Here is a 27,751-nt window from a genome sequence, read left to right as displayed (position 1 = left end):
TTAAGGAGTTACCTTGGTTTGACATAGTCGTAATGCTTGGAATGATGTTTTTATCCCTAGTGATATTCTGAGATACATTCTACTGGGTAATATTATCATTCATCTGTTGTATTAAGGATTTGGTATTTTGCTTAGGAGCTTCCAACATCAATTGTGAGCTATCCACCGTTTTCCTCCAGTCCTGCTTGGGTTTCTTCTGCGGTGTGTCATAGGCTTTTCTCACAAATATTTTACACTTGTCAGTTTGGTAAAATTTGTTGGCATATATGCAGAGTTTGATGACATGATGATATTGTATGTTGTCATTGATGTCAATATGTTGAAGTGTGAACCGGTATATTGAAGTAAGCAAACTGGCAAGAGAACTGGTATGATGATGTGAGCCGGTATATGTGAAAAAGTGAAGCGGTATGTTTGTTAAAGTGAACCGGTATGTTGGAATGTGAACAGGTATATGGAAATTTTTGTATCGGGGTTTCATTTGGTATGACTACCGGTTGGTAGTCTCAGCTTCAGGGTCTCTGGTTGATGAATTCCAAGTCTGTGTGATTCGACCGATGACATCCTGTGATGGGTTAGCATTGAAATGAAGATCAGATCGTGTTGCCACGACAACCCTATGTGCATGAAGGATTTCCTTGAGGATCTTGCATGAAGAAGATTGATCCTATTTACCTCGAGAATGTGCAAAGTCTTAGTAAATAGTGGAGAACGTGTGATGGGTTATCAACTTCCAGAAGCAGCAAAGAACAAACAATGGATAACGTCTTGAGATTTGTTCAAGACTATTTTATTCAATGCAATGTGTTTGAATGATCAGGATTTGACCGATTGTATTGATAACCTAAATGTTTAGGGTTTAGGGTTTATGCTACCGACCTATCTATTTCCTATAAGGTCCATGATGATTTGGATTGTGAAGTTGTTGGCAAATATTATGTGTGTATCCAAGTGAAGAGATAATTGATTCTTGCTAGATCAGAGAAGTGTGTTGGTACCTACAGAGTGTGATTGCAGAAGTAAAGGAACTAAAGTGGATCTGCCTTGGCATTTAGTGCTGTTATCAGATTAGTGTATTACCTGTTGACTTCTAACCATTTCAGCAGTTGGAAAATCCCTTAACTCGGTAGCTTTAATAGGTTTTGTGTAAATACTTTAACAAGGTGGCTCAAATCAATGATTTCTTCAAATCCTCTTGCGAGGTAACCTTTAATAGGGTTCTAACCTTTAACCGGGTATTTAGCCATCCCTTAATCGAGTGATCCCTAAAAGGATTGGTTCCTAGCCAAACCTATTGTAAAGTCCTTAACCGGATTAGGCTCCTAACAATGCAGACTTTAGAAGAGTTCAAAGAACAACTTTTGGGTATTCATCCCCACTATGGTTTTTCCCAATTGAGTTTCCATGTGAAAAATTAGTGTGTCATGTGTGATGCTTTTTCATGTGATGTTTAGTGTTTTCTGTTAAGTGGTAATGCATGTTGATCCAGTGGTCTTTATATTTCTAATGCATTACTTGCTTATGCATATGGGTGAAGTGGAAAGGAGAGATTAGGTTTTGTGAAGATCTAAGTGTTACTGGTTTATGTGTTTCACAATCTCACTGTGTTTTACTAGTAGTGCCTTGTTTTAGATTGGTGATACTGTTTACTAGTTTGTGCAGTCTTTATAGTCAAAGTGGTTTAGAGGAAAGTTTTTGTCTATAATGATTCACCCCCATCCCTCTCACTATCTGTTGAGTAGTTACTGTTCATCATTATTCATCAAAATTTTCTTCCACATTTGGAGCATAACCTAATTTCTTTTTCTACCTCAATTTGTTGGTTGCATTCTCCATCTGATGATAGGAGTGTAACAGACTACAGAATTGTCATAATGGCTGCAATTTTCAGCCTTGCATATGTGTATAGATCATTTTCTATAATTTCCTCATCAATTTCGAGTAACGTTCCAAGGGGTCAGCGAATTTTCTCCAAACTTGAGTCACCTAGTATTCAATTGGAAGATTAAATAGTTGAATCCAAATAGGTTTTTCATAGACCGCCAATGGTAATGGATCAAAGTTTGGAGCCCAAGGTTGTATGTATAATGGATGATTATCTAGATACCAGGGTTTCTTTTTGAGGATGTGAACTCTTTTTGAATCTTCTACGAATACTGAGATAAAAAAACCCTTCGAGATGAATTTTATCATGATGTTTTTCCCCCAATTCATGTCAATCTAGGCGCGAATGGCTTTCCTAGACATTTTCGGGCCAATAAACATGGCGATTACTGCATGGTGTTTGAAGATGAATCTTTCTTCTTCGACATGTTCAGTCAAGTCAATTTTGATTTTAGGTTTTAGATTTTTGGTGTTTCTGTCCCCATGATTTCTATTATTACAGGCCCATTGAGTAGTGGTTTCTACCTTGGAATCATTGTGCACCAGTTTCTGTTCGTCCCATTCCACTTCTAGAATTTTCCACTTGACTGGATTTCGCTGATGTTCCTTGCATCCACTTTTTTCCTCTTCGCAATTGCCCTTCTGTTTTTCATGAGTCACCTTCTCTTTTTCGCTCCCCATTTCTTTTTCGTCCATGAATGCTTCTTTTTGACACACTAAAAAAATAAAAAAGTATGTTATGTAAGGGGGTTCGTTTTATTTTTCTTATCTCTTAGTCTAGAAGAGTAAAATCCTTTATAAATAAGAGTTGACAATGTTGTATTCGATTTTAATCAATGAAAACTTATCATTTTGTGTTGTAGCTTAAGTGTATTTGTCTCTATTTTTCTTTATCTTCCTATAAGTAGTGCTCCATATTTCGTCACTATCATTGCGTAATATATCAACTATCCATAGAAAAAGGGTAAGATATAATTTTTTCATATGGCTTCATCTTTTATATTAAAAAGCTACATGAATTTTTCTAGTTCATCTTTGCATGGACCATAAATTACAAATTTGTTTAGGTAGTGGTGTCCAATCTGCCTCACAAAAAGCGATTGGTGATAATTACAAAAAGTTGGTCACTTTTGTCCCGATCTTAGTAATGAAAACTTCTTAAATGCAAGCAACTCTTCTAAGTAAGATGCCTTTAGATTTTGAAGAGAGTTGTAGAAATGCCTCATTAGCTTTGTGAGTATAATGCTTCCATATCCATGAAGAGACATTAGTTAGCCAAGTTAATCAAACAGATACCATATGAATGCTCAACTCAAATAGAGATGTTTAGAGAGGCTTACAATATATTTGCATACCCTCATTGAAAGCAAGAAGATTTCCAAGTGAGTGATATCCTTCACCTCCTAATTGTAAACCTCTAGATGATAGATTGAAATCACCTCTTCAGCATTAAATATCCACTATTGAATCTTTTAAAAGAGATCCTTATAGCAAGAACCTAGTATAGCATGATATTTTTATAGCACAACACAATCATTTCTTCCTTGCCCAACACAATAATACAGCTCCATAGTTCTCAAAACATGTATCACATACTCACCAATTACACGAAAATAAGAACATTCTAATATGATATGCACATCCATCAAATTGTTAGGTACTCTTTCAGATAGGTGAATTTAAGTGACCAAAAACAACCCTAAAAGACCATTTCTTTATCTTCTTACATAAAAAAGTTGCTGACTTTTTTTATTTTTTTATTTTTTAATATTATCAGATTAAATGGTTACACAAATTGAATTATTATCTTTATACAAGAAAGTACTTCTTATAACACCTTAACTTATGAGAAACCCAATACACATACTCCTAGGAAGAAAATAAAAAAAAGTTTGTAAATGGACAAACAACATAAAAGTAATTTTCAACCCGGTGACTGTCAAATTCTATGCTTTTGGTCAGCTTTAACACTTCAATCTCATAAAAAATTCCAAATTGAGCTATAGTTAAATGATAACAGCTTCGATTGCTAAGTTGCAAAAGGTATACAAAGCACAACTGATGCAGATTTTGGCGGCACAAATTGCAATTTGGACGGTTGGTTTTAAAACGCAGCTCATCCTTCTAAAGTTATAAACTTTCCGTGTTAAATTTAATAAGATCGTTCTTGGGCGACACCAAATTAAAAAGAATTAGCTCTCATACATTGAAGATGGCCATGATAATTTTCTCTCTTATTTGTTTTAATTTTTTTTTTGCATGTCGGCTGCTCTTATCCCAATAATAACGCGGCAATTAAGTAAAGTAGCCCATCTCAAAGGCATATAAATATATACTTAATCAAGGGTTACAGAATCGATTGCAACTGTTGAAGGAGATGCAGACCAGTGTGATATATTTAAGCTGCCTCGGGCTATAAAGGAATTGATATTTGAAAAGGTTTCAATCAAATTAATCTTCAGCTCTCGCATAGTCTGCAAGGAATGGAATTCAATTCTGTTTTCGCAAAGTTTTCTGTCTTCACTGCCCACCCAAAAACCATGGCTTCTCATATGCAGTCAACAACAGTGTGGAAAATGGGACTGCATGGCTTACTGCTTCTCTGCAAAGAAATTGATGGCCCTCCCTCTCTCTTTTCTCCCAAATCTTGATGGACACAATATCAGAAATTTATCAAGGTGGGGGCAGGGGTTAGGGCAGGGGTTACTGCTCTTTCAGGAACCCCCCGCTTCGCAGTTATTTGTTTGCAATCTCCTTATGAGATCTTACGCAGAGATAGAAATAGATTTGACTCAAAGATTTATCCATATTGGACAGGGAAGAAACAAGGAACCGAAATTGGTAGTTTGCTCAAACTCAGAAATTTTTTCCTTTCAGATCTACCACTATTTTCAAGATGCATGTTAGATTGAGTTTCAAATTGCAGGGGAAACTGGGTCTGATGTAATGTGTAATGAAATGGTTGAGTGCAATGGCGTCCTTTTCTGGAGGGCAATGCTGCCTACCACTATAGTGGGTTACAATATTAAAGATGAGGGTTTAATTAGCCCTGCTACAGTAGCTCCATTACCCCGTCAATTGGTTCAAGATCTAAGTGTGTTTTGTTTATATTGTTTCATATGGTTCGTCGGTTCTTGTGGTGGGGATCTTTCACGAGAAAGTAAAGCGGATTGGCCCATTCACTACACTTATTCCGGCGCTTGACATAACTGACCCATCATTCATGGCGCTTACTTTTTTTGACAGAACTTTACCAAATAGGATTGGTATTGTTATCTGGGAGTTATTTCAGGACGAGGAAGATAAGTTGGTTTGGAATTGGAAGGAGTTTGCTAGAATGCCTCCACGGTCGCTCCCTCAATATCTCGACAGAGATTGGTGGCATCGGAAGTGTACTTGTGTGGGAGATTACCTGTGCTTCAGCAATCTACATAATGGTGCTGAGAGCGTGTTTGCATATAATTTAAAGAAAGATTTTTGGCAACGCCTTCCTTCCTGTAAGATTTCGTACAATAAACGAATGATGTCGTTCGAACCGAAGTTCAATCTCCTTCAGCTCTTAGGAAAATTGGGAGAATGAAGGATAACAAGATTATGGTGATATGTGTTGGAGAGAAGGAGGGATTACATGATTATGGTGATGTGTTGGTAATTATTATTTACTTTTAATATATAAGATGGTTTGTTCATTGAATGTGCTTTTTTTTGTTATTAAATAGAGAGTGTATGGATTTTTCTATAAATTAGGTGCTTATTTTTATAGATTTCATGTAATTGATAAAATTAGATAAATATATATAGATTTTTTTTAAGAGGTGGAAACTTGATTTATATTTTTTTTTAATGAAATAAATTACAGACTTTGAACATGTATTCTTTTTATATTTTTATTTTATTTCATAAAATTATTAATTTATTGCATAATATGTGATAATTTTATTTTAATGTTTAAGGTGCATATTCATCTCCTCTTACATTATCTTTGAAGTTGATACAATCATCTATATAATACGAATATAATTCATGTTATATAGAAAATTATTGATTTCTAAGTGATGCAAACTTAAACATAACAAGGATAAGGTAGCAAGGTTAGGGTTTGAGAGTTGCATTATAATAAGGATAAGGTAGCAAGGTTAAGGTTTGAGAGTTGCATTTATTTTAATGTTTAAGGTGCATATTCATCTCCTCTTTTATCTATCAGTCCTTACATTAACTTTGAAGTTGATACAGTCATCTATATAATATGAATATAATTCATGTTATATAGAAAATTATTGATTTCTAAGTGGCAAACTTAAACATAACAAGGATAAGGTAGTAAGGTTAGGGTTTGAGAGTTGCAGTATAATACATAGAAAAATGATTTTATAGATATAGGTAAAGACATATACATATAAAACATTTCCATATTGTGAAATAACGTTATATAAATAAAAATCATTTGAAATTTTGGTCACTCGTTATAATTAACAATTTAAATTTATAAACTCACTTTGTTGAGATTTTTTAAATTTTGAAAAATTATTATCTTTGTATTTAAAAGTATATTTGCATGTAATACAAATAAATTTGTATGAATGTAACGATAGTTTTATTCCTAATCTTCAAGAATCAATCAAAATGGAAGATTTTAAGTTCAATCCCAAGACACAAATATGATGAACATGATTAAAAGAAATCTATAATAAAATAAAATAAGGTTGGATGACAACTTAAAGCTTATAATTTTGACCATAATAATAACCCCTATGAATAAACTTAATCTTTTATATATGATGACTATAGCAGATAATAGATATAAATTTGGATATAACTATATACCATATTCATGAAGTTGAAGATGATTTAGACACTTAAAACATGACTAGTTAATTGAGTAATGTGAATTGGAGAGAAACTTATGATAAAAAATTAGTATATCATGAAAAACATAAGATAGTATTTACTTGAAGGTCAAACGAAGGGATTTTTTTTTTTTTTATTGAATGTTAGTTTTGAGGATAAAGAAATAATTCAAAGTTTGATGCTTTGTGATTAGAATTTCATGTCATTATTCTTTTTTTTCTTATTGCGAAATTTTTAGATAGTGTAATGTCGTTCATAAAAATTAAATATTTACATAATTCAAAATATTACACAAATTAAGATATATCAAAGGCACATTATATTAATTATAAGGATTTTGAGTATAATAAGTTATTTATATCTATAGATTGAAGACACATAACACTAATTTTTAGTACAATATGTCATTTATAAAGTTGTACATAAGAAATCATCATCGTTTGCATTTTGATTGTAAGGCTTATTACATAAGCACATGAGATGAAATCAAATTCTAGAATCTGCCATGGATGAGAACATTACTGATGCGTGCGTGCGTTTCCAGTCAACCATGAAGTAGATACACTTCGCAAAAAAGACTAGAGAAGTAATATAGAAAAGAGTAATATATTTGAGTAGTAAAATAATGTACTAGAAATAGTTTTCTATTTGTTATCAACTCAATGATTCAAGATCATTCTCCACCATGAGACTTAACAAGATTTTCAACACAATCCAAAGAAGATTCTATAATTCATAAGATCAATTTCAACATGACATAAAATTTTGAAGGCATAAAACTATTCATTTTTACACACATATAAATATCATTATGAATCTAGTGTTTGGTTCTCTTAATACAATAATATGAGAAATTATTCTAAGAATGATGATAAACACCATATCATTTATATGTCAATTGGCTATATGTTTAATGTGTACGGAAAATTTCTAGTAAGTTTGTTAAAAAATCATCCTATGCAATGATGTCTAATTCAAGGTCTTAACAAGTAGATGGACTTGTAATGGAAATAGTTGATATTTCAATTTTAAGAATAAGGAATATTTATTAAATGAAGTTATATCACATATGTGTGTGTGCACATTGTTAAAATGAAACTATTTTTTCTTTTATGGAAACTAAATCATGAAATAAGTGAACATCATGGATAAGTTTAAAATACACTTCATTATTCTTTCAAAATCCACACTACTCATTTATCCTTGTGAACCTATAATATAACCTCTAAAAATTGAAGTAATTCTCAAACTTGATATAATGACTTGAAATATAATAAATGTCTCAATGGTGTTAATTTTATATTATATTCTTCAAATTTTATGCAAAATAAATATCTTAGATGTTCTAAATTTTATTCTTTGTGATTAAATATTACTTATAATATTTTCCTCTATTGCTCATATCTCTACGAATCAACTCTATGCACACCCATTGTTAATGATTTTGTCTTTATATTAATTTTTGTGGAACTGGAGGTGAAATTAGAGGTGTCAGTTAGTGGTGGTGAATTGGGAGTATTAAGAGGACAATGGTAGGGGTGTTTTCCATTGAGGAGTTTGTAGTATTGGAAAGGTTGCGAATCTAGCATGTTAGAGAGAAAATCCATTGGACAACTTGCTGGGCATGGTGGTGCGCTATACTTTAGTGATCTCCCTCTTCAAGTGGTGTTGATATTTTTCTCTCTATGAAGACATACTACAACTACATATTCTAGGTTCAGTCTACCCTAGATTGGCACTCAATCAGATAAGTACTTTGATTCATGTAATCTGCTTATAAATAAGGAACTTATTTGAATCTTTGATGCTGGGTTTTTCCTCCAAGAGGGAGGTTTTCCTAGGGTACTCGTGTCTTGTGTTGTGTGCTTTTATTTTTATTTCTACTTATTCCCAATCTGATTATAATTCTAGTAACTAGATTAACATCTGATTGCCTAAAATCAACATGGTATCAAAGATAAGTTCGAATTAGGGGTAATCAGATTGATTGTGGTTGTTTCTCCTTCAATTTATGCTCTTATTACTTCATTTGAAATGTTGAACTGTCTGAAGGTTGAAGATAGATTGGATGGTGCATCCAACTTCACGTCATGGAGATTTTGAATCATGCTTGCATTAAATGGAAGTGATCTTGCACATTTTGTGGAGAGATCTTCCATTGAACCTGAGGCAGAAGAGGAAAAGACTTCATGGTGAAAGAAAGATTTTCAAGCTCAGAGAATGCTAGTTGACTCCATGAAGGATCACATTGTACCTATCATCTCGAACCTGAAGACTGCTAGAGAAATGTTCAAGACATTGGAAGAGATGTACAAAATCAACAACATCAACCATGTCGTAGCTTTGAAGCAACAACTTCATCACATCAAGATGATGGAAGGTGAATCTATCATAGCATACTTCAAGAGGATTTCTTATTTGAGAGATCAGCTCTAATCCATTGGGAAGGTTGTTGATGATAGTGACTTGACCATTCTTGCACTCAATGGTCTTCTGGAATCTTGGGAGTCTTACATTCAAGGAATCAGTGCGAGACCAGATCTTCCCAAGTTCGATCATTTGAGAGAAGATTGCATACAAGAAGAGTCATGATTGATAGCAAGAGGAATTGACCATGATCATTATGATGTAGACAATCAAGTCCTTGCTTCACATATGGTTAAAGGAAAAGGAAGGAAGTGGGATAGAGAAAGAGATCTAGATGCTGCCCCTCAGAAAAGGAAGGACTTATCTCACATCTAGTGCTTTCAGTGTGACAAGTATGGTCATTTTACTCAGGATTGCAAATTCAGGGCCACTCCTCTTGCTTCCTCTACAGAAGTTGGCATAGGGACATCTCAGGAGGAGCAAAAGCCAAATGAAGACTAAATGTGCCAATTGTAGATGGAGGAAATGGATTCAAGAAATAATGACACATGCAAATTGAAATCAAAACTATAAACACACATGCATGTTATCAAACTCTACTCCATTGCACTCCTTAAACCAAGATCTTGTGTAGATAATATTGCTCTCAGAAGCACACACAAGAAATTATGGTTTTTTGGAGATTCAAGATGATTAATGCAAATCAAGGTAAAGAAAACAAATTGCAAAGATGATGAAGAATGCAAACTGACATAAGTTCGATGCATAAAGATGAGATGCGCAAATAAGAGAGGGAGGCTTGTTTAAACCATTTTTAATATATTTTTTCTTTGTTATGTACAACTTTTGATTTTAATATTTAGATATAAATAAAAATTAATATATTAAACCATTTAATTATAAATTATCAATATAATAAAAAAAAATTAATATTATTATATAAATAATAATTAATATACTAGACTATTCATTTATACTCTTTTATTATTAGAATTATACCTAGGTGCTTTAAAACTTAGCAAAGCAAGCAATTTCGAGGACTCAAAGCACGAAGATGACACTTCAAAATATGTGCATCTCTTTTACCAACAAAATCTGCACGTATCAGTTCTGAGAAGACCAGAAAATGAAAATAAGAAAAGAAAATGGAAACAGCATTTGTAAGTGGAGCCCACCTCAGCCAGCACACACCAGCACACACCAGCACTCTTCCATGTAAAAATAATGAATCCTATACCTATCATGTACCTGCACAAATAAACAAATATTTTAAAATTTCAATTTGACAGCTGGGTTGCAATATACCTTGTATAATAATAATAGCAAATATTTTCAAAAATAAAATAAATAAACCCCAGCAAAAATTGAAACAGCCAATGATTGATCAAAAAATTAATAATTTTTAAAATAGTTTAATAAGAATAAAAATAAAACTTTAGTATAAGATTAAATTTTTCAATTTACACAGTTACCAAAGCATGTTAATGCTGGAGGTGAAAACATTAGTTCCCTTCTTAAGGCAGGGACTAATAAGGACTAATAAGATTTACTTTTTAGTTAGCTTTTTTTAAAATAGATTTTAGATTTTAGATTTTTGAAATTAGAATTTAGTTTTTTTAAATAGATTTTAGTTTATAGATTTTTTAAATTAGATTTTAGTTTTTAGATTTTTTAAATTAGATTTTAGTTTTTTAAATTTAGATTTTAGAGTTTAGATTTTTTTTTTGATTAAATTTTATTTTTTTAAGTTAGATTTTAAAGTTTAGACTTTTTAAGGATTTTTTTTTTTTCAAGTTAGATTTTAGATTTTATATTATTTTTTAGTTAGATTTTAGTTTTTAGATTTTTCAATTTAGATTTTTTAATTAGATTTTTAATTTGTTAATTAAAGTTTTTTTTTTTAATTAATTAGACTAATGTTTATTTTTGTGTCAGTGTGTTTCGGTTTCTTTTTATGAACTAATCTTTGTTGCTTTGTGTGCTTATGCAGGTTCACTCTTATGGCATCCAATCTCATGCATTGAAGATAATCTGTCAAAACTACTAATGTCATTTGATGCAGAACGCATGTCAAAGAAATGGTGATTTGAAACATATTGTCTAATTTTTTAGTTTAGATCACATTTCAAATTGGTCCTTTAAAATTAACCAATGCCTTTTGTGTCTTGAGAAATAGGCTCTTTTTGTTTTACCTTTTAGAGGGCCTGCCTCCCGAGAAGCCCTTAAGGCTCGGTGAGAGGCAATGACCCAAGTGCTAATGGGGCTAAAACCAAGCTCTTCTAAACCACTATAAATAAATGTGTTTGCGATGAAAGTTGCAAACAAGGAGTGCTGATTAATTCATACTGATGACATGTCTCCCCATAAACCCTATAGAGCGCAACCTCTATAGGCTGGGAGCCTTCCTTAAAAGAGCGTATGCCACTGCATGTATGGCCACTCGAACGGATGTCCTTACTAGATTCCTTTTATGTTAGAAGCAAAAAACCTTCTAGTTGTTGACATAGGAGGTCGGACCTCTGAAGCAGTTCACATTCTTACGGTTCTTAGTAGATATACAAAGTGCGGCATGGGGACTTTTCATAGGGACTGATGCTTGCTGCCCTAGAGAAGTGAGTACCAAGGGTGGAGCCAGTGGGGTCAAGAATCTAAGTATCCGCTCTGAATTGTGTAGCTTGGGGTAACCCCCAAGTGAAATTGAACAACTATTGTCTTGGCTAGCCTTAGGATGGTGCTTGAATGTGTTTTATTGCAAAATCAAACAAACATTTTCTCTGCCATGTTTTCTGAATGTGTGCACAAACAAACAAGAACATTTCACAATCAACACCACAGTTGAAATTTAAACACTTTACAAAATACCTTGGTATAAGCTTTGAAGTATCCATCCACATTGTAAAACAACATTGTCCTTCAAACGTTGAACTTGTATTCTCAAAACAATCATTTCAAATCTCTTGAGACATCGCCTTTGAAGTTATGATCTTTTAGGTCCTCACATAGTTACATCATTCTAGTTTCCCATACCCTTTTAGATCCTTGCATAGTTTTCACCTAGTTGCACCTTTCATCCTTGCATATCTTATTTAATCATACCTAGTCTTTGCATATCCCCTCTAAATCAAACCCATGCATAATCCCCTTAGATCATACCCATAATATTTGTATAGTCTTCCATCATTCCTTTAGCTTTAGTACATAACCTTAAACCTTACACAAGTTAATTAGGTCATTTCATTATTGGTCCTAGCATTTTATTATTATTTGCATACCAAAATCCAAAAAAACAAAAAATCCAAAAAAAAAACCAAAAAACATTGCTTGCACTTAGGATTTCTCATCCTAGGTCTGAAATCAACTTTTGATCATCAATCCCCCTTATCACTTGAGGTGCATCTTCCTTGAGTTACAAAATTTATCAGTGTCTTTGAGTTGGTATTTCACTTGGTGTTCATCATCTCCTATCATAGCATGCCCTCTCTTTGATAACTTATCCTTGTGTCTATCCATCATAGGACAAGTCAAACCCCACATTGGAAATATTTTTAGACCTAGAGTATGCTTAGTCCTTGGATGAAACATCATTTATTCTCATATCCCGTTTAAGGTTTAGGTCCACATCACTTTTCTATCATATAGATTGCACTTTTGCATCAATCGTTTAGTAGTCGTATCACATAGATTGCATCTTTCCAATGATCCTTAGTTGCATCCCAATTTCACTTATATCAGATAGTTCCCCCTTTGCATTTTAGGGTTTTCATTCCATCTAGATTCTCTTACATTGTCCTAGATCAAAGATCAAAACAATCGCTTATGTCTCCTAACTTGAGAATCAAAATGTTTCAAAATCATCTATTTCAAGATGGAGATGACCTTATTAAGTTTGATGAAGAAGAACACATTAGCGTTGTGACTAGTGAAACTAGTGAAACAAGCAATGAATAAATAAATCAATCCACTATTGATGAAGCATTTCACAGCCATAGATTTACTAAACTCCTTAAAGAGGTGGTTAAACGTGATCCCGAAGCATACTTCAAAGCCCTTGCTGACAAGGGAATTAAATTGCCACCTGATTTTGACATATCATTTCTCACAATTAAGGACAAACTGAGAGTTAGTGAGTCTAGACCTGCAAGGACAGACAATGAGGAGAGTATAAAAGTGTTGGAGTTGAGAAACACAACACCACAGGAGCCTAAAGATCTTCTGCAAGCTAAAACATTCTATCACAAGGAGAAGAAATGAAGCTAAACAATCTGAAGAACAAAACACAGGAAAATATGCTCAAAAGAGGAGAGCTCAATATTCACCAAAATGTGTAATGACATAATCCTTCTTCTTACAAAGAAAAGACTGAACTCAACCTTTAATAGGTCAAGAAACCCTGAAAGGAAAAACCTAGGTTTGCACATAATAATTAATAAAAGAATTAATTATTATGCACCTAAATTTAACTTAAGTGTAAAAGAGATAAAGGGAACTTAAGTAATTAAGAAAATAATGTTTAATTAATCAAGTAAATACCCGAATACTCTAACACCCCCACTTAAGCTAGACTTAGGGAGAAGCTAGAACCTAGAATAGCTACTGAAAGTAGGAAAGATGGGTCCCATCAACAAGGCCTGATCAGGTACCCAAATACAATGAAATCTCTATGAACCGGAGAAATAGAGAAAACCACATGGGAAAAAACTTTACTTCAAAAAGAGATGGAAAAGAACACCACTAAAGCATGAATAACCTACAAACACTGTCAAAGAATAACTGATGATCTGAAGAACCTCCACTGAAATAGAACATGACCAGGTAGAGAAGACTATAATCTGTATGAGTGCCCTCAAATGATACTACTCGAATCATAAGGCAAACAACTGAAATCGAAGATACAGATGGCATGAAAAGACCAAAGCCTGAAGAGCTGATCAATCAAACCATGGAAGCATTAGAACCAACAAAACAAACCTCCCCATAATGCTAAAGAGGGAGAGGGACATGTACACTGAAAAGAACGGCCAACAAGAACCAAGAACATCAAAGGTGTTGAGACAGTACACAGTGTCATGGAATGAACACTCACTTGACACACAACATGAGGTGAATGTTGTGGAAGGAACACTCACTGGACAAAGGCAGCCGACAAACAAGGCAAACATCAACCCCCTCATAACACTTTATAAGTAGTGCATGTACAATAAGGCACAAGATATGGAAGATCCCAAGTAAACAATGCATGATGATACTTTATCTCAGTGCATTTGTATAAATACAATGCTACAATGATAAGAAGACTGGAAATAGAAAGGAGAATCAAAATAGAGACATCATACTCAGAGAAAAGTTCCCAGGACCTGAAACAACCACAATATCCACTAGAGTACTGAAAAGAAAAAAATTGACTAAAATATGCATGGATCAAAATCTGGAAATAAAACTCATATGGCTGGAAAAAACATAGCACACGCTTTCCAAAAATATAATTTTTTTGAAAAATGAAGTTCGGATGTTCATTCTACGTCCCCTGGAGTGCAAAAAATAGACCTCAGTTTGACTAGAAAAAAACACAGTCAAACAGCAAAATTGGAAAAAAATACTAACATCATGAGGTCCATCTCAGAACCAACTTTCCGATGCCTATTCATTTTTTAAAAAATGACTCTGTATGCCCAAGATATGACCAAAGGTGTCTAGTAAGGGCATCTTGAGAGTGGACAAAGGTGTCCCACTGGGCATGCCAATTGTAGATGGAGGAAATGGATTCAAGAAATAATTACACATGCAAATTGAAATCTAAACTATAAACACACATGCATGTTATCAAACTCTACTCCATTGCACTCCTTAAACCAAGATCTTGTGTACATAATATTGCTCTCAGAAGCACACACAAGAAGTTATGGTTTTTTGGAGATTCAGGATGATTAATGGAAATGAAGGTAAAGAAAACAAACTGCAAAGATGATGAAGAATGCAAACTGACATAAGTTTGATGCTTAAAGATGAGATGCCCAAATAAGAGAGGGAGGCTTGTTTAAATAGATTTTCTTTGAGGGAGTTCATGTTGTGGGATGAATGTGGGATAATGCAAGATGAGTGGTAAGCTGGAAAGGGTATGTGGTAGGAGGGGATATTAAAGGGGTTTTATTAAATAAATAGAGAAATGTATATAAGGTGAATGCATGAAGGCATATAAATGAATATGATAAATATTTTATTTAATAAATTTAATGAATAAATAATGAGATATTAATAATAATATAATAAAATGTGAAAATTATGAATAATGAATAATGGAGAAATAATAATGTAATAATAAGGACTCGCCTGATGTTCAAAGAAATTTGAAAATAAATGAAGATAAATTAATGGAAATTTTTCATGTGTCTAAATTTATAATAATTTTTTATAAAATGTTAAAAGAATCTTTATTATTATGTACTTTTCTTTTAAATATTTTGTTTTTTTTATTTATATATTTTAAAATAAAAGTTACACTTATTTATTTTTAGTTAGAATGTGATTTTAGTTTTTTAAATAAGATTTACTTTTTAGTTAGCTTTGTTTTAAATAGATTTTAGATTTTAGATTTTTGAAATTAGATTTTAGTTTTTTTAAATAGATTTTAGTTTATAGATTTTTTAAATTAGATTTTAGTTTTTATATTTTTAAAATTAGATTTATGTTTTTTAAATTTAGATTTTAGAGTTTAGATTTTTTTTTTCGATTAAATTTTGTTTTTTTAAGTTAGATTTTTTAAGGATTTTTTTTTTGTTTAAGTTAGATTTTAGATTTTATATTATTTTTTAGTTAGATTTTAGATTTTAGATTTTTAAATTTAGATTTTTGAATTTAGTTTTTTTTAATAGATTTTTAATTTGTTAATTAAAGTTTTTTTAAAAAATTAATTAGACTAATGTTTATTTTTGTGTCAGTGTGTTTCAATTTCTTTTTATGAACTAATCTTTGTTGCTTTGTGTGCTTATGCAGGTTCACTCTTATGGCATCCAATCTCGTGCATTGAAGATAATCTCTCGAAACTACTAATGTCATTTGATGCCAAACGCATGTCAAAGAATTGGTGATTTGAAATAGATTGTCTGATTTTTTAGTTTAGATCACATTTCAAATTGGTGCTTTAAAATTAACCAGTGTCTTTTGTGTCTTGAGAAATAGGCTCTTTTTATTTTACCTTCTAGAGGGCCTACCTCCTGAGAAGCCGTTAAGGCTCGGTGAGAGGGAATGACCCAAGTGCTAATGGGCTAAAGCCAAGCTCTTCTGAACCACTATAAATAAATGTGTATGTGTTTGTGATGAAAGTTGCCAACAATGAGTGTTGATTAATTCATACTGACGACATGTCTCCCCGTAAACCCTATAGAGCGCAACCTCTGTAGGCTGGGAGCCTTCCTTAACAGAGCGTACACCACGGCATGTATGGCCACTCAAACAGATGTCCTTACTAGACACATTTGGTGTTAGAAGCAAAAAACCTTCTAGTTGTTGACGTAGGAGGTCAGACCTCTGAAGCAGTTCATAGTCTTACAGTTCTTAGTAGAGATAAAAAGTGCGGCATGGGGAGTTTTCATGGGGATTGATGCTTGGCTGCCCCAGAGAAGTGAGTACCAAGGGTGGAACCAGTGGGGTCAAGAATCTAAGTATCTGCTCTGAATTGCGTAGCTTGGGGTAACCCCCAAGTGAAATTGAACAACTATTGCCCTGGCTAGCCTTAGGATGGTGCTTGAATGTGTTTTATTGCAAAATCAAACAAACATTTTCTCTGCCATGTTTTCTGAATGTGTGCACAAACAAACAAGAACATTTCACAATCAACACCACAGTTGAAATTTAAACACTTTACAAAATACCTTGGTATAAGCTTTGAAGTATCCATCCACATTGTAAAACAACATTGTCCTTGAAACGTTGAACTTGTGTTCTCAAAACAATCATTTCAAATCTCTTGAGACATCGCCTTTGAAGTTATGATCTTTTAGGTCCTCAAATATTCACATCATTCTAGTTTCCCATACCCCTTTAGATCCTTGCATATTTTTCACCTAGTTGCACTTTTCATCCTTGCACATCTTATTTAATCATACCTAGTCTTTGCATATCCCCCCTAAATCAAACCCATGCATAATCCCCTTAGATCATACCCATAATCTTTGTATAGTCTTCCATAATTCCTTTAGCTTTATTACATAACCTTAAACATTGCACAAGTTAATTAGGTCATTTCATCATTGGTCCTAGCATTTTATTATTATTTGCATACCAAAATCAGAAAAAAAAAAAAAAAATCCAAAAAAAAAACCAAAAAACATTGCTTGCACTTAGGATTTCTCATCTTAGGTCTGACATCAACTTTTGATCATCAATCCCCTTTATCACTTGAGGTGCATCTTCCTTGAGTTACAAAATTTATCAGTGTCTTTGAGTTTCTATTTCACTTGGTGTTCATCATCTCCTATCATAGCATGCCCTCTCTTTGATAACTTATCCTTGTGTCTATCCATCATAGGACAAGTCAAACCCCACATTGGAAATATTTTTAGACCTAGAATATGCTTAGTCCTTGCATCAAACATCATTTATTCTCATATATCATTTAAGGTTTACCTACACATCACTTTTCTATCATATAGATTGCACTTTTGCATCAATCGTTTAGTAGTCGTATCACATAGATTGCATCTTTCCAATGATCCTTAGTTGCATCCCAATTTCACTCATATCAGATAGTTCCCACTTTGCATTTTAGGGTTTTCATTCCATCTAGATTCTCTTACATTGTCCTAGGTCAAAGATCAGAATAATCACTTATGTCTCCTAACTTGAGAATCAAAATGTTTCAAAATCATCTATTTCAAGATGGAGATGACCTTATTAATTTCGATGAAGAAGAACACATTAGCGTTGCGACTAGTGAAACTAGTGAAACAAGCAATGAATAAATAACTCAATCAACTATTGATGAAGCATTTCAGAACCATAGATTTACTAAACTCCTTAAAGAGGTGGTTAAACGTGATCCTGAACTATACTTCAAAGCTGTTGCTGAAGAGGGAATTAAATTGCCACCTAATTTTAACGTATCATTTCTCACAGTTAAGGACAAACTGAGAGTTAGTGAGTCTAGACCTGCAAGGATAGACAATGAGGAGAGGATAAAAGTGTTGGAGTTGAGAAACACAGCACCACAGGAGCCTAAAGATCTTCTGTAAGCTAAAACAATCTATCACAAGGAGAAGCAATGAAGCTAAACAATCTGAAGAACAAAACATAGGAAAATATGCTCAAAAGAGGAGAGCTCAATATTCACCAAAATGTGTAATGACATAATCCTTCTTCTTACAAAGAAAAGAATGAACTCAACCTTTAATAGGTCAAGAAACCTTGAAAAGGAAAACCTAGGTTTGCACATAATAATTAATAAAAGAATTAATTATTATGCACCTAAATTTACCTTAAGTGTAAAAGAGATAAAGGGAACTTAAGTAATTAAGCAAATAATGTTTAATTAATCAAGTAAATACCCGAATACTCTAACACCCCCCCTTAAGCTAGACTTAGGGAGAAGCTAAAACCTAGAATAGCTACTGAAAGTAGGAAAGATGGGTCCCAGCAACAAGGCCTGATCAGGTACACAAATACAATGAAATCTCTATGAACCGGAGAAATAGAGAAAACCACATGGGAAAAAACTATACTTCAAAAAGAGATGGAAAAGAACACCACTGAAGCATGAATAACCTGCAAACACTATCAAAGAATAACTGCTGATCTGATGAACCTCCACTGAAATAGAACATGACCAGGTAGAGAAGACTGTAATCTGTATGAGTGCCCTCAAATGATACTACTCGAATCAGAAGACAAACAACTGAAATCGAAGATATAGATGGCATGAAAACACCAAAGCCTAAAGAGCTGATCAATCGAATGATGGAAGCATTAGAACCAACAGAACAAACCTCCCCATAATATTGAAGAGGGAGACGAACATGTACACTGAAAAGAACGACGAACAAGAACCAAGAACATCAAAGGTCTTGAGACAGTACATGGTGTCGTGGAATGAACACTCACTTGACACACAACATGAGGCGAATGTTGTGGAAGGAACACTCACTAGACAAAGGTAGACGGCAAACCAGGCAAACATCAACCCCCTCATGATACTTTATAAGTAGTGCATGTACAATAAGGCACAAGATACGGAAGATCCCAAGTAAACAATGCATGGTTGCACTTTATCTCAGTACATTTGCATAAATACAATACTACAATGATAAGAAGATTGGAAATAGAAAGGAGAATCAAAATATAGACATCATACTTAGAGAAGAGATCCTAGGACCTAAAACAACCACGATATCCACTAGAGTACTGAAAAGAAAAAAATTGACCAAAATATGTATGGATCAAAATCTGGAAATAAAACTCATATGGCTGGAAAAAACACAACACATGCTTTCCAAAAATATAAATTTTTTGAAAAATGAAGTTCGGATGCTCATTCTATGTCCCTTGGAGTGCAAAAAAAAGACCTCAGTTTGACTGGAAAAATACATAGTCAAACAGCAAAATTGGAAAAAAATACTAACATCATGAGGTCTAGCTCAGAACCAACTTTCCGACACCTATTCGTTTTAAAAAAAATGACTTCGTATGCCTAAGATATGACCAAAGGTGTCTAGTAAGGGCATCTTGAGAGTGGACAAAGGTGTCCCACCAGGTGTGCCAATTGTAGATGGAGGAAATGGATTCAAGAAATAATGACACATGCAAATTGAAATCTAAACTATAAACATACATGCAGGTTATCAAACTCTACTCCATTGCACTCCTTAAACCAAGATCTTGTGTAGATAATATTGCTCTCAGAAGCACACACAAGAAGCTATGGTTTTTTGGAGATTCAAGATGATTAATGCAAATGAAGGTAAAGAAAACAAAATGCAAAGATGATGAATAATGCAAACTGAGATAAGTTCAATGCATAAAGATGAGATGTCCAAATAAGAGAGGGAGGCTTGTTTAAATAGATTTTCTTCAAGCGAGTTCATGTTGTGGGATGAATGTGGGATAATGCAAGATGAGTGGTAAGTGGGAAAGGGTAAGTGGTAGAAGGGGATATTAAAGGGGTTTTATTAAATAAATAGAGAAATGTATATAAGGTGAATGCATGAAGGCGTATAAATGAATATGATAAATATTTTATTTAATAAATTTAATGGATAAATGATGAGATATTAATAATAATATAATAAAATGTGAAAATTATGAATAAAGAATAATGGAGAAATAATAATGCAATAATAAGGACTCGCCCACAGAGAAATTTGAAAATAAATGTAGACAAATTAATGGAAATTTTTCATGTGTCTACACTTATAATAATTTTTTATAAAATGTTAAAAGAATCTTTATTATTATGTACTTTTCTTATAAATATTTTGTTTCTTTATTTATATATTTTACAATAAAAGTTACACTTATATATTTTTAGTTAGAATGTGATTTTAGTTTTTTAAATAAGATTTACTTTTTAGTTAGCTTTTTTTTAAATAGATTTTAGATTTTAGATTTTTGAAATTAGATTTTAGTTTTTTTAAATAGATTTTAGTTTATAGATTTTTTAAATTAGATTTTAGTTTTTAGATTTTTTAAATTAGATTTTAGTTTTTTAAATTTAGATTTTAGAGTTTAGATTTTTTTTTCGATTAAATTTTTTTTTTTTAAGTTAGATTTTAAAGTTTAGATTTTTTAAGGATATATTTTTTTTGTTAAGTTAGATTTTAGATTTAATATTATTTTTTAGTTAGATTTTAGATTTTAGATTTTTAAATTTAGATTTTTGAATTTACTTTTTTTAATTAAAGGTTTTTTTTTTAATTAATTAGATTAATGTTTATTTTTGTGTTAGTGTGTTTTGATTTCTTTTTATGAGCTAATCTTTGTTGCTTTGTGTGCTTATGCAGGTTCACTCTTATGGCATCCAATCTCATGCATTGAAGATAATCTCTCGAAACTACTAATGTCATTTGATGCAGAACGCATGTCAAAGAAATGGTGATTTGAAACAGATTGTCTAATTTTTTAGTTTAGATCACATTTCAAATTGGTGCTTTAAAATTAACCAGTGTCTTTTGTGTCTTGAGAAATAGGCTCTTTTTATTTTACCTTCTAGAGGGCCTACCTCCCGAGAAGCCCTTAAGGCTCGGTGAGAGGGAATGACCCAAGTGGTAATGGGCTAAAGCCAAGCTCTTCTGAACCACTATAAATAAATGTGTTTGTGAGGAAAGTTGCAAACAACGAGTGCTGATTTATTCATACTGACGACATGTCTCCCCATAAACCCTATAGAGCACAACCTCTATAGGCTGGGAGCCTTCCTTAACAGAGCGTATCCACCGCATGTATGGCCACTTGAATGGATGTTCTTACTAGACACCTTTTGTGTTAGAAGTAAAAAACCTTCTAGTTATTGACGTAGGAGGTTAGACCTCTGAAGTAGTTCACATTCTTACAGTTATTAGTAGGGATACAAAGTGTGGCATGGGGAGTTTTCATGGGGACTGGTGCTTGGCTGCCCCAAAGAAGTGAGTACCGAGGGTGGAGCCTGTGGGGTCAAGAATCTAAGTATCCGCTCTAAATTGCATAGCTCAGGGTAACCCTGAAGTGAAATTGAACAACTATTGTCCTGGCTAGCCTTAGGATGGTGCTTGAATGTGTTTTATTGCAAAATCAAACAAACATTTTGTCTGCCATGTTTTCTAAATGTGTGCACAAACAAACAAGAACATTTCACAATCTCTTGAGACATCGCTTTTGAAGTTTTGATCTTTTAGGTCCTCACATAGTCACATCATTCTAGTTTCCCATACCCTTTTAGATCCTTGTGAAGTCTTTACCTATTTTCACCTTTCATCCTTGCATATCTTAGTTAATCATGCCTAGTCTTTGCATATCCCCCCTAAATCAAACCCATGCATAATCCCCTTAGATCATACCCATAATCTTTGCATAGTCATCCATCATTCCTTTAGCTTTAGTACATAACCTTAAACCTTGCACAAGTTCCTTAGGCCTTTTCATCATTGGTCCTAGCATTTCATTATTATTTGCATACCAAAATCCAAAAAAAATCTAAAATCAAAAAAAAAAAAACCAAAAAACATTGCTTGCACTTAGGATTTCTCATCTTAGGTGTGACATCAACTTTTGATCATCGATCCCTTTTATCACTTGAGGTGCATCTTCCTTTAGTTAGGGAATCTATCAGTGTCTTTGAGTTGGTATTTCGCTTGGAGGTCATCATCTCCTATAATACCATGCCCTCTCTTTGATAACTTATCCTTACATCTATCCATCATAGAACAAGTCAAACCCTGCATTAGAAATATTTTCAAAGCCAGAGTATCCTTACTCCTTGCATAAAACATCATTCATTCTCATAACCCATTTAAGGTTTAGCTGCACATCACTTTTCTATCATATAGATTACACTTTTGCATCAATCCTTTAGCATTCGTATCACATAGATTGCATCTTTCTGTTGATCCTTAGTTGCATCCCAATTTCACTCATATCATATAGTTACCCCTTTGCATTTTAGGGTTTTCTTTCCATCTAGATTTCCTTACATTGTCCTAGGTCAAAGATAAGAACAATCGCTTATGTCTCCTAACTCGAGAATCAAAATGTTTTAAAATCATCTATTTCAAGATGGAGATGAGCTTATTAATTTTAATGAAGAAGAACACATTAGCGTTGTGACTAGTGAAAATAGTGAAACAAGCGATGAAGAAATAACTCAATCCACTATAGATGAAGCACTTCACAACCATAGATTTACTAAACTCCTTAAAGAGGTGGTTAAACATGATCCCAAAGCATACTTCAAAGCCCTTTCTAACGAGGGAATTAAATTGCCACCTAATTTTGACATATCATTGCTCACAATTAAGGACAAACTAAGAGTTAGAGAGTCTAGACCTACAAGGACAAACAATGAGGAGAGGGTAAAAGTGTTGGAGTTGAGAAACACAACACCACAGGAGCCTAAAGAACATCTGCAAGCTAAAACAATCTGTCACAAGGAGAAGCAATGAAGCTAAACAATTTGAAGAACAAAACACAGAAAAATGTGTAATGGCATAGTCCTTCTTCTTACAAAGAAAAGAGTGAACTCAACCTTTAATAGGTCAAGAAACCCTACAAAGGAAAACATAGGTTTGCACATAATAATAAATAAAAGAATTAATTATTATGCACCTAAAGTTAACTTAAGTGTAAAAGAGATAAAAGGAACTTAAATAATTAAACAAATATTATTTAATTAATCAAGTAAATACCTGAATACTCTAACAAAAAGATCATAGACCTTTCTACTTGCAACCAGGATACAAGAGATCTATGAAAACATCGAGACCTATGCCTACCAATGATACCATTTTGAGTGAATTGAGAGCATTGAAACAAGAAATAGACACTCTCAAGAATAAGAAGACATCATCACACTATTTTTCTATTGAGGACATATGTCCCTATCATTTTGATCTGAGTATTCCGATGCCAACTTTTCCTAGTCATTGAGAAATACCAAAATTGGATAAGTATAGAGGAAGCGGAGACCGTAGAGATGACTTGAGAGAATTTTGTACCGCTAACTTAGAATTTGCAGTAGATTAAATGTACCTCATGAGACCGTTTTTGTTGTAGTCTTGGAGGAAGTGTTGTGGAATGGTTCTCCCGATTACCTCCAACTATCAAATCTTTTCAAGAATTTGCTGATAAGTTTGTCTCACACTATGCTTACAACTATGAACATGGGGTGACCATGATGGACCTCTTCAACACAAAACAAAGACAAGGAGCATCCTACATATCATTTTTACAAAGATGGAGACATTTGACCAATAGAGCACCTTATGACATTCCCGATAAGCAGCTCGTTGACCTCTTTTGCCACAATTTAAACAAAGAAAGTGGAAGAGAACTTCGCCTCAAGTGTTTGGACACCTTTGATGAGGTCATAAACATGGGATTCAGCATCGAACAAACACTTATTGACAATGGTACTATAAAGATAAATGATGATAAAGATTACAAAGGATCAAGTTTAAATCATAAAACAACCTTTTGGGCCAAGAATAAGAATGTGGTTAATGATGAAGTTGTTGATGAAAAGAATACTAAAATATCATCACCTGTTTACAACCTTAAGGGTTCATCCTCAGGAAAAGGAAAAGAAAAACAAAGGAGCTTCCCTCAACTGAATTTTACACCATTGGGACAACCGCTTGAATCAGCATTAAAAGAACTCCTTGAAAATAATCTTATAACATTGCTAGAGATATGGGAATACAATCCTCAAGTGAAACCCCCATGGTGGAATGATGATCACTTTTGCAACTCCCATAGAAACAAGGGTCATAAGACTAATAGTTATAATAAACTCTGACATGTCATACAAGACCTTCTTGATGAGGGAAATATTTCGGTTGATGGACATACTCGTTCCAGTAACTCTGATCATGAGATATTCAAAAATCCTTTCCCTAAGCACGAGGAGGATAAAAGGAAGGCCCCAAAATCTGGTGATCGTGTGAACTATACCAATGCTAAATATGACTATACCATAAACAATATAAGCGATGTTGATAATTATGTGAACACTTTTATCATAAAGGGGAAAGAAATAGATTGCAATGTTACCACCCGCAAAGACACATATATTCTTAAGGGATCTAATTCTAAACCTACTACACCATCTTCACAATACAACCTTATAGAGCATTTAGGAAAGATGCTTGCACAAATTTCTATACTTGAGTTGCTACACTTATCCCCTAAGCATAAATCTATCCTTGGTAAAGCACTTGCTTCCACTACTATGCCTATAGACCTACGTGTACATCAATTTCAAGCTATGGTGGGACATATTGCCTATAGTCCCTATCCATAGAGTTAAGATCGAGAGAGTTCTGATAGACAAAGGAGCGGGTCTAAATATTTGTACTCTAAAATTGATTAGAGAGCTTGGATTTGATGAAAATGCAGTTGATCCAAAGAAAAATATTTCAATAAAGGCATATGATGAAGAGGAAAAGGGATCAGTTACATTGCCTATCAAAGTGGGACCAGTGGTGAAGGATGTGGTGTTTCAAGTCCTTGATCTCCCATTAACCTATAACATTATGCTTGGAAGGCCTTGGATCCATGCAATGCAAGCTGTACCTTCTACCTACCATCAATGTATTAAATTTTTGTACAATGGTGCTGAAGTAACTATACTAGGTCACTTTTCTTTTCCCATCCTCCTTCTCATCTATCTATTTCATCATCTTCTTCATTCCTCTTATTGTAGTAAGATCAAATAAACACTTTATCCAACTGATCAATGTCTTTGAATCTTTAATCTCTTTATCAACCACCTTTCTTCTTTCAATCTCAATGCCCTGGATCGATCAATCAATCATTGGATCACCTTATCTTGTACTAGCATCAATCCCTATCAGCTTAATCAACTCAATCAACTTAATCAACTTATCAATTCAGCTATACTATTCATTTCCATCAATTGTTCCGTTACAACTCATCAACTATGCATTTGTATCAAATGTACATCTCAATCTAATCACTTGCGTGATATCAATCATCCAATCTTCTCTCCTAGGACCTATCGAGAGATCGATCTGCATCATTATGTTTGATCATTCTCTTGAGGGGGCATAACCAATCAATCATCATCCTTACTAGGACAACTCTGAGGCATATATCAGTTGATCATTTTTTTGAAACAACACGACACAATGCATTGTCTCAAAGAGGGGCAAAATGTAGACACATACAAATTTCCATTAATTTGTCTGCATTTAATTTCAAATTTCTCTGAACATTGGGTGAGTCTATTATTACATTATTATTTCTTCATAATTCATTATTCATAATTTCCATATTTTATTATATTATTATTAATATCTCATCATTTATCCATTAAATTTATTAAATAAAATATTTATCATATTCATTTATACACCTTCATGCATTCACCTTATATACATTTCTCTATTTATTTAATAAAACCCCTTTAATATCCCCTCCTACCACTTACCATTTCCCATTTACCACTCATCTTGCATTATCCCACATTCATCCCACAACATGAACTCGCCTAGAGAAAATCTATTTAAACAAGCCCCCCTCTCTTATTTGGGCATCTCATCTTTATGCGGCAAACTTGTGTCAGTTTGCATTCTTCATCATCTTTGCATTTCATTTTCTTTAGCTTCCTTTGTATTAATCATCTTGAATCTCCAAAAAAACATAGCTTCTTGTGTGTGCTTCTGAGAGCAATATTATCTACATAAGATCTTGGTTTAAGGAGTGCAATGGAGTAGAGTTGGATACCATGCATGCATGTTTCTAGTTTAGATTTCAATTTGCTTGTGTGTGCTTTACAGGAAAAACCTCATTGTTGGATGCTGGAAGATTGAATCTTGTATTCAATCTATTTCCTCCATCTACAACAAGTGTTATGAATGCATCATCCTACAATAGTTACCTGCTAGCCTTATCTTCAAACTAAACTCTAATTAACTATAACCTAAACCCCTAAACCTAATCTCTCTAATTGAATGCCAACCCTAACCTAACCTTAATGTTAACTCTAACAATATAATTTTGATTTTTTTAAAATTATAACATAAAGGTTAAACCCTTAATTAATATTTTAGTTTGATTACCATTAGGCTTTGATAAACATTAAAAGCATACTCTAATCATTGAAAGTTATCTAAGTTTTAGTTTTAAATTTATTCTAAAACTAATTATTGATTCATTTAACAACATTAAAAAAATACAAACCCTAACTATAATGAAAACCTTACCATAATAAAACCCTTACCTTTACAATATCTCTAATCTAGACTTGATTGAACTCTAAACCATCACTTGACCCTAAGCTTAAATATAACCCTACTTCACCATTACTATAATCCTAACCCTAACCCTTAACACTAAAACTTAACCTATGATATAAACCCTAACCCTTGAGATAATCCTAAACGTAACCCTAATCCTAAGCCTAACCATAATCTTAACCCTATCCCTAACCTTAACCCTAACCATGATATAAATCCAAACCCTAAGAATTAGCCTGACCCTAACAATGATGTAAACTCTAACTACAATCCTAACCCTAACCCCCTAATATAAACCTTAAACCCTTAACCCCAATCCTAATGTTATCATATAAACACTAACCCTAAACACAAAACTAACCATAATAATAAATCCTAATCCTAAACCTATTCATAATCCCATGATATAAAGCCTAACCCTAGAAATAATCATAAAAATAACACTAAATACTAATCCCAACAACAATTGTAAACCTATCCTTAACCTTAACCATAAATCCAAAACCTAACCATTAACCTAACCCTAATGATGATGTAAACCTATACTACAATCCTAATCCTAACTATTAACCTAACCCTAAAAGTGATGCAAACCATAAATATAAATCCAAACTATAACCATAACAATAAATATAAACCCTAAACCTAGACATAATCCTAAATGTAACCCTAAATCTTAAGCCTAACCATAATCTTAACCCTTTCCCTAACCATTAGCC

This window comes from Cryptomeria japonica, chromosome 3 (genome assembly GCF_030272615.1).
Source record: "Cryptomeria japonica chromosome 3, Sugi_1.0, whole genome shotgun sequence".
NCBI classification, from domain to species: domain Eukaryota; kingdom Viridiplantae; phylum Streptophyta; class Pinopsida; order Cupressales; family Cupressaceae; genus Cryptomeria; species Cryptomeria japonica.
This window is presented reverse-complemented; position numbering follows the sequence as displayed.